Source organism: Podarcis bocagei, assembly GCF_964188305.1.
Source record: "Podarcis bocagei genome assembly, chromosome: 8".
Classification (NCBI taxonomy): domain Eukaryota; kingdom Metazoa; phylum Chordata; class Lepidosauria; order Squamata; family Lacertidae; genus Podarcis; species Podarcis bocagei.
This window is the reverse complement of record NC_138133.1, coordinates 59,411,398-59,423,685: the sequence shown is the minus strand read 5'-3', so window position 1 is coordinate 59,423,685 and position 12,288 is coordinate 59,411,398. Positions and strand designations below refer to the sequence as shown.

The following is a 12,288-nucleotide window of genomic DNA, read 5'->3' as shown; positions in this document are numbered from 1 at the left end:
TCATATTTAGGCATATTGCTTTCAAAAAAGGTGTATATTATGTTATATTAGAAATGAAGTGGAACTAAAATTGACTAATTTGCCCAAACCCATTTGCTATGCCATCCTGCTATACTCCATGATCTGGGGGTGGCCAATGTGGTATACTCCAGGTATAGATGGACCAATGGTCTGACTCAGTATAAGGAAGCTTCTTGTGTTCCTTGAAGAGATTTCATACCCACCTGTTAAAGTGGGCCTGAGAGGGTGGTGAGGAAAGACAGTGGCCAACCTGATGTGCAAGGAGTTCAGTCCTGCTTTCTGCAAGGTTTGAGTGCACCAATGAGTATAAAAGCCTTCCTAGAATTCAAGAAAGAAAGAAAGAAAGAAAAATCTGTCTTTTATTTTGCCAACCTAATGCCCTCCGGATATGTTGGAGTACAACTTACTACAACAACAACAACAACAACAACAACATCCATTTAAATTATTAGCCCACAGCTCTGCTGACATAGGTATTTACAAACAAAGGCAGAGAGTACTATCACGAGTTTTACAAGCAAGCCAAATGTTCTTCAGCCACAACGGAGTAGTTGGGAAACAGTCATTAATAGCAAATTCTTATCTCAATCCCATCCGTACTTATGGATAATGAAGTATTCCATCACCAGCTAAGTATCCAATTGGCAGCAATGAATATATATATATATATATGTTGGTTTTGGCATGGTGCTTTAATAGCAACATACTTCTGAACATTATTAGAGGTGCATGTGGGAAAATCTGAAAACAGCTTTTGGTGTATGCAAGCCATTAAAAGTCAGTGTACACCATGGTTTAAGGTCAGCTGTAAAGAGAGTTCATATACTCATTAGACTATGGTCCCTGTGTTGCTACAACTCACCAGCCTGGCTTTTGCCTCTACTCTTAACAATTAATCTTCAGTAGCTTATTTTCTAAGCTAAGAATGTTAGAATATTATTCACCTGACACTTTGCTAAAAGATGCATAAAACTTGTGCTGCCACTGCTTTCTTGGCTTAGAAGGAGAACGTGGCAAAATAATGTTTGTGACTTGTTTATATAACCAAGCTCCAGAAGATGATAACTCAGGCTGTTATCCCAAGGTGTTACCCTGATTTTTTATTTTATTTTTTAAACCCCTGTACAAATGGGGAGGGGAACATCCAGGGCTTTTCTTGAATAGTTCATCTGCATCCCTAGTATGTAGATAGTGAAAGTAAGGGAGAGGAATCCCTTTTCTTTACAATTCCTCAGCAGCAGGTCTAGGCAGCAATCAGAGGTCCGCCCTTATGCATCACCCAGGCCCTCTGCAGCATAGCAGTTTGGGGGGTTGCTCGGTGCAGAAAGCTAAACAGCCTCAATATTTGTAGGCACTGTACCCCTGGAGTACTAGTTGCTGAAAACAAACAAGGATGAGTTGCTACTGAGCTCACATTCCTCTAGGCAATGTACAATAAAAAGTTGAAACAATCCAATATAACAATACAACTAATCAATCAGTAAACACAATAAGCCAAGCAGCTAAAATCAGCCTTCAATTCCAGAGGAACAACTACCACCAGTTAACAGAGAACAGGCCAATAAAAGACGTTAAAAACCAGTTTAAAAATTTACAAGGGTTTCAACACAATATGTCACCTGTGCTTGGAACCCTGCTACAATCTATGTTCTATTATCCAGGTTAACTTGGTCATTGGTGGAGATGGGTTTGCCTGCCTTGCTGGATCCGTGTGACTTGTTGATGAAGTTTTTACATTGTATACATCTTACATCTGAGATACAGTACCCTACTCTGGGATTTTTAAAATAAAGAGTAGGCAAAAATATCTCAAACAAACAAATAAATAAATAAATAGATAGATAGATAGATAGATAGATAGATAGATAGATAGATAGATGTGTTCTAGTACACCACAGCTATAGTGTTTGTGGCTCACAAAATCTCAGAAATAATTGACAGTTCTTTGCCACAACTTATTTCAGTGTACTTTCTCAACTATACTACAGAAACACTGCCATCCAATGGTTGCTATATTAAGTTGTTTGAGCATTTGTCAAAAGGCAGAAAAAGCAGTGGAGCATCTTCATTATTTTGAATGTTTAATTGATAAAAATATGCAATTTAGATTTGGCTCAGAATTCAAATTTCTCCCATAGTCAGCTGTATGTGAAGTTGCCATTCTAACCTGGCCAGTTTTAGGAAGTAGAAATGTATAGGAGATAATCAAAATAATCCAAATCTTTGCATGAAATTCAATGGCAACAAATATATTTTATTGCTTACAGGCCAATGCTCTGACTTAATTGGTTATTTAAACAGTACTAATGACCACAACCCTGTTTTCAGCTCATTCTGATATTGTACTGTTACACACTACCCCAATCTCAGAGCGAAGTGAGATTCCAGGGGTCCAGGTCTGTGTTTCCTTTGGAAATGAGGCATAGCAGAGACTGTGGTGTCTTTAGTATATACGGTTTATTTATACATATATACAACCTGAGTCTAGGAGGAGGAAATTCAGAGCATTCACATTCCAAGAGAATCTCTTGCTTCTCCCATAGGCACAGCAGTCTTGGCTCCAAAACAGCAAAATACCATGTTCTCTGTCCCTTTTACAGCCTGTCTGCCCACATGGTACTCTGATCCCAACCCCTTTCTCTGCAGCTTGCAAACTCCAAATAGTGGGGTAGGAGAGATGAAAATAATGCTAATATAGTTCACATCTGGCAACCAATGTGCCTTTGATTTCACATAGTACATGAGCAGAGGCGTCTAAAAAGCCTGGGACACAAATTTTCATGGCTGTGTGGTAGCTTTGGTGACTCATTTAACAAAAGTAATGTTTAGCATTAACTCTGGAAATGTATACTTGATTATGACCAAACTAAGCCTCCTAGGAGGATTTTGCTCTAGGAGGTGCACATATCAGATGCACATAAAATGGTTGCTGCCTGTACTTCCTTTTGCTGATCCAGCCAGAATCCTAGGCCAGTTATCTTCCTTGCTCCGTTCTAGGATTTCAAAACTACTTTTTCTCTATTCACTATCTTCATTCTACCCCCCAATGAATATCGTTTATCAGTCTTTTGTGGTAACAACCAAACTTTAAGTGCTCATTAACGTTGCTTGCTAAATCTGCTACTTCACAATTCTCTGCCAGTTTCCATTTGATTTTCCCAAAAAAAGTGAAGCAAAGGCTTCAACACTGGCGTAAAAGCTTTAAAATCTGAACACTGTAATGTTAAAAGCTAAAAGGAACTGATTGCCATCCTGCTGCCATCAGAGGAAAAAGTTTGAAAATGGCACTGTTCAGATTGTTCAGCCACAATTAGAAGGGCTCCCTTGACTCCCCTGACTCCCAAAGCAATTGAAAACTACATTAGGAAATGATTGTCTTTATTGGGAAAGGGAGCAGCGGAACTCAGACTACTGTATATCATTACCCAGCAAGCTGCCTGATGGCCAAACCAAAGAGCAAAGTGCAGGGCAAGGGGTTACAATGTGGTATATTAGCATGAACTTTGCTTCAAACTTTGGTGGATTTCCTCTCTCTTCCAAATTGCTATACAGCAAGAGCGAGAAATGCTGCCTTATCTCTGGCTATTTGATCTGGACAACTTGAGATAGATTTGATAGTTACCCATCTAGGTAAGTGCTTGAAGTCAGCCTTGCAATAACAATAAAAAGTCTGCAAGATTTATTAGAACACACCATGTTTTCATAGTCTGCCAGCCACATATTCCTACATTAGTTTTTTTGTGGACATTGAAGGTCAATAAGAAGATGACGAAGGGAGGGAGGGAGGGAGGACAAACTCATCCCCAATTCCCAGAACTTTTCAGCCCAATTACCCGGAAGAAATGAGCATTCTTTGTCAGCTGGCAAACATGTAGAATTTGTTCTAAGATCACATGCAGTGCAGTCCTGTACACGCCTACTCAGAAATCAGTCCCTTTGAGTACAATGGGGTTTTGAATTCAGGTAAATGAGTACAGAAATGCAACCTCAACAAACCTACATATTGTACTTTCTAGGATCATCAGAGGTCCCTCATGTCCCATGTACTATTCTTAACATGTTTCAAGAACAGATGCAATTCTCCTCTTGCTGAATTTTTTTTACACTTACATGTATGCACATATACACATCTTGATATAAAGCCATGCACAAGAAATTAGGGGGATGATATAGGATTATCAAAGTCAGATTCTATTATCAAGAGGTAGACAAGTTTAGCTTCATAACAAAATAAATTAGCAGATTCTACAAACAAGGTGTCTACAGATGCATCCTTTGGTCCCTTGCACCCTTTTCTTTCTTTCTTTTTATTCAATAAAGTTTTTTATTTATACAACAAGAAAAAAGGGGGGAAAAACAGGGGGGGAAACACAAATACCAAATTACACACAAATTACAAAAATAACCATAGACACATAATTTTCTTAGCAAACAATAAAACATCTATTGGTCTTAACACTAAAGACCCAACTTCCCATCTATTCCATATTTCAAATTCATATTACTTATTGCCAATACACACTTTTAACATAATTAAACTTATTCTCAATAAATCTAATTTCTTATATCTACCTTGCAACTATTACTGAAGTTCCTCGAATGCTGCAACAGAATTTAAACTACTATATTTATTTTTCAGATATTCTTTGAAAACCTCCCATTTTGAAACAAATTCCTGTTTTGATTTATTCTTTATTTTTTCTGATAAACCATCTAATTCGGCACACTCTGTCAGCTTTTGGATCCAATCTTGTATAGAGGGGATTTCATTACTCTTCCATTTTGCCCTTGCACCCTTTTCAAAGAACTATTTCTCTAATTTCTTTATCTAATTTTATTCTCTAATTTTTTTTCTTGGTTATATGTATTTTCTTTTTCTTTTGTATTTTCTTTTGTTGTAAATATGTATGTTTTCTAATTTGTACTTAATAATTTTTTTTTTTAAAAGAACTGTTTCGGCAACCCCCCCACAAAAATTAGAAATTAGTACATTTTATGTGACGCAAATACATCTGGAGTGAGGGCGAGGTGAAGAGAAAGGGTGAATAAAATCTCATGCCTTTGTGCCATGGAAGCTTTTCTTGTGTTTGATCTTGTGGCAACAGTGTGCGGCGCATTGCCACACGCATACATTCCATCGTCTGATAGGTAATTTTTGTGCTCCTGGACCTGTGCACCTGGTGGGGGAGGTTTCATGAGCCCCTAGGCACGCCTCTGGGTGTCTACAGTGAAAAGCGCAGTCATGCCAACTCCTTGTTAAGAAATTAATTTATTACCATAAAATGAAGAGAGAAAGGAGAGGCAGTGACCTGAGTAGGGATGGGCAAATCTGTCGATTTAAACCCCCAGCCAACATTTTAAGATCCAGTTGAAAAGCCAGACACTGGAAATGTGAAAGCAGCCTTTCAAAATGTTTCCATTTCCTAGGTTTTCTTCTCTCACCCAGCTAATGCTTTTAACACAGATGACTAAAATAAGCATCTCATCCATTTCTGCAAACGAGATGAACTATGCTATGACACTTAGTGCATTTCCCCCTACCCTTTACCACAGTCCATTAGTACACCACACCTGGTGCTTGTATAAACATGTTCATCTTCATGTAAATTAAACAGAGAATTTTAAAACATTATATACAAGAGGTAATGTGTACACAGAATAGGAATCAGCCAAGATCTGTCAGTTAAGTACACATCTGAGTGCTAACTCCAACATACAAAGGCAAACAGAATCCAGTATGGGGCTTGGTTCTTTTTCAGAATGGGAAGCTAGCCTCCTCAAACTAAGAAATATAGTTCTGTTTTACTGGGAGCACATCACACTTACTTTCTACTTAGGTATATAAAATGGTAATAAATATGTGTTATCATGAATTGTGTATGCATTCCATGCACCACAAAGACAAAATAAATAACTAAGTCTCAGGAACTGTGTTTATGGATTATTATTTTTTAAAACAGTGCTTCGTTATCTAGAAAAAACTTAGTAAGATCCATTTTATTAAATTATTTTACATACAAATTCAGCCAGCTGTGTGAGACTTTCACAGCCCATATGAAGAATATTTAACATGCTCACAGTATCTGTTGGTTCACTTCCAGACCAGGACCTCAGTTGGAGTAACTTACCATTTTCTTTATTTTCTTTTGCTATTTCCCTGAAGAGGAATCATAGAAATTTAGAGTTGGAAGGGACCACTAGCGTCATCTAGGCCCAACCCTCTGCAATGCAGGAATCTTTTTGTCCTATGTGGGGCTTGAGCCCACATTGCTGAGAATAAGTATCTCATGCTCTACTGACTGACCTATCCCAGAATAACAAATAAGACAATATTGATCCTTGTGCTTAAATGGCATGCAGTAGTATCACCAGCATAATGCCTGCAGCTACCAGTACTTCATGTGGAGCCTCAGTATAAATCTTCTTAAAATTCCACAATGCATGGGAGACTTATTTCTTCTTCCTGCTGAGTTTCTGTTTGCACTGGCTTAGCCTCTTCTACACTGAGCGTGTCCCTTTTATACTTGGAAACCCAGCCTTCCTTCTATTCTGAACAGGATTGGTGCAAAGAGCTTCTCTCTGTGAGAGAACATGACAATGGCTGCTGTAGATGCCTTTTTTGCATGCATTGATGGGGTGGCTGATAGGGGTGGGCATGCCCACACCATTTTGTGGTAGTCTTATTTGTTTAGATGTAGCAACCATTTTGTGTTATGCCACAGCAGCGTTTTGTGACTAACACCCACAGCACTTCCTCAAAATTCCAATCATGATCACTGGTCAAAAACGGTTGGTGAATCCTGGCCTATGATTTCCAAAATATACAGGGCTGGCAGCAGGTTTCAGGAGTGGATCCCTCAACTGTAGTTGGTCCCTCACTTTAAGGATATAGCTGGTGGAGATGGTCCAGTGGTGAATGGGAGCCCACATGGCTGGTCTCACTGGCATGGCCACCATTTGAATTTCACCAGAATGCAGTATCAGTGCTGATGGCCATGCTGGGCCCATGCCAGTGCAATCTCACTTACTTTGATTTATCCACAATGCAGTGCCCGTGAATTATGCAACAGCACTGCATTGTGGGGAAATTACGATGACAGTCCTGAGCCTGTGCTGAGCCACAAAAAAGTTAATGGGGGCCTACCGGCCTAGGGCCAGCTGTGGTAGTGGGTCCCTATCCACTGCCTCAGAAGGCCCCAGCCTTTTGCCTTCAGGCACTTTCCTGAAACTCTATAAGCTGTGTTGAGCTAAATGGAAGCATGCAAAATGCACTGTAGAAGAGGCACCTCTTCTCCTATCCCCTTTATCTCCTACCCAAGACTCCTGTCCCTCCTGCCCTCATTTTAATATCCACCAACTACCACACCTCCTCCTGTTTGTATACCTTTCACATATGTATATCCTACTTCTCCAATGAATGCCATACTGTGGCAGTTAAGATAGCAAATTGATTTTAACAGAAACTGTTGAGCATACTGAGCATCACAGCAATCCCACTACCAGGGGAATCTTCTGTATAATTGCTATGCATAAGGTTGATTGGGTGTTACTTAATAGTGTTTTTATGAACAATGTAATGAAATTACACCTGAGAGATGTAACTGCTTCCAGTCACTAGAAATAGAAAATCTGATGGAGCTTATGGTTAGCATTTTAACAGCAACAGATAATAGTGTATATTCAATTTTCTGTATTTAGTTTCTCATTTAGGAACTGAGCTAAATGGCCTCATTCAATACAGCTTCATGATGATGAGCTTAGGTCCTAGGTATCTGAAAGACCGAATTCCCTCATACAAACCTGCCCATGCTTTGGGATCTTCAAGGATGGTCCTTCTCTTGGTCCCACCCAGTGCTTTTTTCAGCTGGAACTCACTGGAACTCAGTTCCAGCACATCTTTTTCTAGGAAAAAAAGCACTTGTCCCACCATCCTCACAGGCACACTTGGTGGGGACACAGGAGAGAAGCTAATTGGGTCCCTCCTTGCTGTCCTATCAGCAAGTGAAGACCTTCTTGTTCCAACAGGCTTCTATGAACTGACTGCTTTTAATTAAAGGGCTAGCGCCTTATTGTAATTATTGGTATGTTTTAAACAGATGTGATACATAACTTTAATTCTATTTTGTATTTTAATGATGGATTTTTATATTTTTTTAGTGGTTCTTGTTTTTATCCATAAGCTGCCCTGAGTCCTGTAAGGAACAAAGGCAGAGTATAAATATATAATAAATCTGAAGCCATACAAAGTTAGATCCTTTGTATTGTTTTGCCTGCTTTCTTTACATCATCAACTGTAACCTCACTCCATGTGCCCATTTTTCTCCCTGGGTCCCAGAATTCTCCTTATACTTTGGCTGGTTATATCTTCATATGTATATTTTATAGTTTGTGTCTTCTGATTAAACCATGAACATTAAGTCAAGAACAAACCTTGGTTGCAGCCCATAGTTTGTTTGGGCATAGCACTAAGCCAAACAATGGCTTAGCACCTAGCAATCGCAAAGGAAGGAGAGGAGAGAGGCAGCCACAAATTTCTCACTAAGCACCAGCATCCGTACTCATTCACTCCAAGCCTAGTGTGGCTTAATGTTAAGTATGAACCCATCTTCCTGTGAACGTAGAGAAAAAGGAACAATGGAAGTCCTATTAACTTGCTAAAAATTCAAATATTACGACTGGAAGTTGAGAGGCTCTAAAGAGGCAGGGAGGTAAAGTGGATAATAATGGTGTGAATGTATATCATTAAATGGGAAAGAAATATATATGTGTGTGTGTGTGTGTGTGTGTGTGTGTATATATATATATATTTCAAATATTACAAAAACAGGAAACAGCAATCACTCTAATTCTATGGCTTAATAAGTTGAAGTAATGTTCAATCTGTCTAAATAGTTCTTTGTCTTCAAGTTCCATCAAGCAAACGTTTGAATTTTGTATCAGGTACGTACTCGATTGCAGTCACAGCTATATTTATGGACAGATTTCAGTATGAAAAATTGCTCCCTTTATAATGGATTTATAATGGAAATGCAGACACTACTCTGCCCATTCCAAGGCAAACTGTGCTGCTAGAATATTTATTACATTCATTTTGTAGCTATGCAACTGTGAGCCTCAGTTTTAAATGAAAAAGAGAGTTCCTGGCCTGTGTGATACATGAGGTGCATCTGATTTTAAAACACAAGTTCTGAGTGCCCATTTTACTTAAAAGGATTGTTCTTGGACAATAATGTGAACTCTACACTATATCAAATGAAGAAATTAGTCCACAAATGAAAGCATTTATTTCTTTTGGTGTACGACCATTGTCAGTTATTCTGAGTTATGCACCTACCTTTGCCCCTTAACACTTGCTGGATCCAATGATTTGAGAGGTCTGGCACCCAGTTTAACACACCAAGCCTTGATTAAATTCCAACAGTTGCTAGATCCAAGGATTAGAAGTCTGGCACCCACAAACTCAGAAGCAATTATATTTTATGCTTCTAACCTGACCTGGAACTGGCAACAATGGAAGATGGGATAGAACTCTTTAAGATATAGCCACACCCACATTGCAGCTGCTAATGATAAAGTGCACATATAGATTTGTGAGTGCTGAAGACAGGAGACACAAATTACCATGAAGAAAATCCAATATTCATATGAAATGATCATGCTTGATTATCCTATTTTTAGAAAGGTGTCAAGAAAGAAGTACTAAGCATTTATAGCTCAGTCAGTGCAACAAACTACAATATCAGCTAATGTAGAGATTGAGACAATTAGAATACAAAGAACAAACTGAACAGCGTTAATATTTACATAAAATCTCTAAAAAGGCTCTTTTGTTGCCTAGTCCAACATTTTTAGTATCTATCGCATTTATCAACCCGCTCCAATTCACTACATAGGCAGGTAAAAACAACAACTACATATGCAGCTTCATATACGTACAGTGTAATACCTCTCTGGTTTCTGTTTTATATTTTTCAGTGCTCAGATGCCCCTCATGTTTTCTCTGAAGCATTTCCTTTTGCAATCCTTGGGCACTCTCCACCTATGGCTTCTGAACAATACCTCTTTGATTACAGTTCATTCTGCCTTAAATGAAAATATGGAGCAGGTATGCACAAATAGTGACCTGTTCAGCCTGTGCTGGGACCTCTGATACCTCTGAATTACATACCGCCATCCCTGAAAATGGCCATATTTTCTTTATTGTTTTTCATCTTTTCTGTCATATGCTCTGAATAACTGATCCTCTATAACTAGATTTTTTTTCTGGACAGAAGTCAATAGTTAAGTCATACAACTGAAATTGGGAAAGAGTCTCTGGATCTCAGAAAAGGTGCCTGCTAATTCTTTATTGGTAACAGATACTGGGCACTTGTGGTCAGTTTCTACAACAACACTGACTTTCCAAAAACAAATATGTTGAACTTTTTACAGCTGTATATAAAAGTCAAAGATTTCTATCTGTCTATATTGACACTTGGTATGAAGGCTCTAAAAACATATGCCAAGTCTTTATGTTGCTTTATATATTTGCAATAGCATTTTCCAATTTTGTCTTGTTACATCATGGACAATTTTGCTTGTCTCTTAATAGCAAATAGTTTGGTATGTGAGCTGTGTTGGTTAATTCTTTCTTTTTTCCTGTCCTTTCTGTGCATTCTGTTTAAAGTTCTGTAGCGGTTTCGGGGGGGGGGGTTATGGTACAATGTATTCATGTTTATGTTTTTAAATGTAAATTGTTTGGAGACCTTTGGATAGTAAGAGACTAACAAGTCTTATATTATAAAAAAGTAATAGCATCTAGGTCACCCTCTATTAGTTTTAGCCAGGTCATTGCAGCTGCTGACACTTTTGACTATTTTGCCTAACCTGACACATCATTCTTATATTAAGATTTATATCTTTTAAAAACTATTGCTTACCTATATGAGTATAAATATTACATCCAGTTCAAAGAAAAATCCAGAAGGCTTCTGATACTACCCTTACATATATTTGTTTTCTTCTTTTCTCCTTTAGGAGAAGCTCAGAGAGATCATTTGGGCAAGACTTTTTAAAGAAATACTAGCTCCTTAAGAACATTTAGAAAACTTCTGAAATGTGTTCTTGCATGTTACATTTAGCACTATTGTATAAATAAATAAATAATAAATCATTTTATAAAATAAACTAAGTTTTCATAAAGAACTTGCAAGCAATTTGATAAAATATTTTATATCCATATAATACTTGTTAGGGACCCACACAAAATACAGATGTACATTCTTTAATCTCACACATTCTACTTAACACAAGCAACTTGAAGGCTTACTTAGCTACTGGGTTATGAGAACTTATCTGTAAGAAACATACAGTGATAAGCTAGTCATCTAGACCTTCCATTAAGCCTTTGTCACATATCAAGGTTAATCAGAATATGCCAAAGCAATAGGCCTGTTCAGGATAATCAAGATAATTATAATAATATTTTAGGCAGGAATTTCAGATTATCCATATTTACCAGACCAACTTTGGCCACAAAGAATGAGAACGTCTTCTATGTAAGCAATGCTTTCCCCCCCCATAGGAGTACTCAAGGGTATGCATACCACCATCTTTTTTTCTAGAAGAAAAGCACTGGTTAAAAATGTGGCACTTAATATAACAACTTCATGGTGAGTGCCAGCACCTTTTTGTCTAGAAGAAAAGAACTGTGTGTAAATATTATTGCATAAATAAAGATTTTGCCAAGAGCAAAGTCATCAATGGCGGGGTTTAAAGATACTAAAATACTCTGTATATATTCACAAAGAAACTCAAGACACAAATGGGAAATATGCTGTATTTTGGGGGGGAAATGGAATAAGAGGGGCAAAATCGACTGATTTTTAAAAGTACTCCAGATTTCCCATTTGTGTTTTGAATGTCTTTGTAAACATATATAAAGAAAGTATTTTAGTTTCTTCAAACCACATAGGTGATTCTTTAAAGAACCAGAGGAATCATTTACTAAGTAAGAAACAGCCAGTTGTGTAGTTTGGGAAGTGAGTAATCAAGTAGCCACAACAGCTGTTCTTTAAAGAGATTTTCTGTCACGCAAAATGTTCTCATAAAGCCAACATGTCAACAAAATGCTAAAAGGACACACACATTGATACTTTTGCTGGATATAAACTTAAAGTGCATTACAGAATGAACTTAATGAAGGAAACACCCCCCCCCCCATTTCAATGCAAAGCAAAGCAAACAGGGACAATTTACTTTCGGGGGGGGGGGGAGTATGTGCAACCT

General features: G+C 37.9%; 1 protein-coding gene and 2 long non-coding RNA genes across 4 annotated transcripts in view; 2 read left to right on the top strand and 1 right to left on the bottom strand.

The window, feature by feature from the left end:
* The window catches only part of LOC308593209, a 361,814-nt gene that overhangs the window by 231,135 nt on the left and 118,391 nt on the right, over nt 1-12,288 (top strand). The window lies entirely within an intron of this gene.
* The window catches only part of KCNB2 (potassium voltage-gated channel subfamily B member 2), a 233,643-nt gene that overhangs the window by 214,031 nt on the left and 7,324 nt on the right, over nt 1-12,288 (bottom strand). The window lies entirely within an intron of this gene.
* LOC308593490 lies at nt 5,383-11,136 on the top strand. Of its 2 annotated transcripts, XR_014010981.1 has the most exons (3): nt 5,383-8,092; nt 9,997-10,126; nt 11,038-11,136. It is a non-coding gene; the product is annotated as an uncharacterized lncRNA (long non-coding RNA). The 2 variants fall into 2 exon arrangements; XR_014010982.1 differs by lacking the exon at nt 11,038-11,136 and having other exon boundaries at nt 9,997-10,798.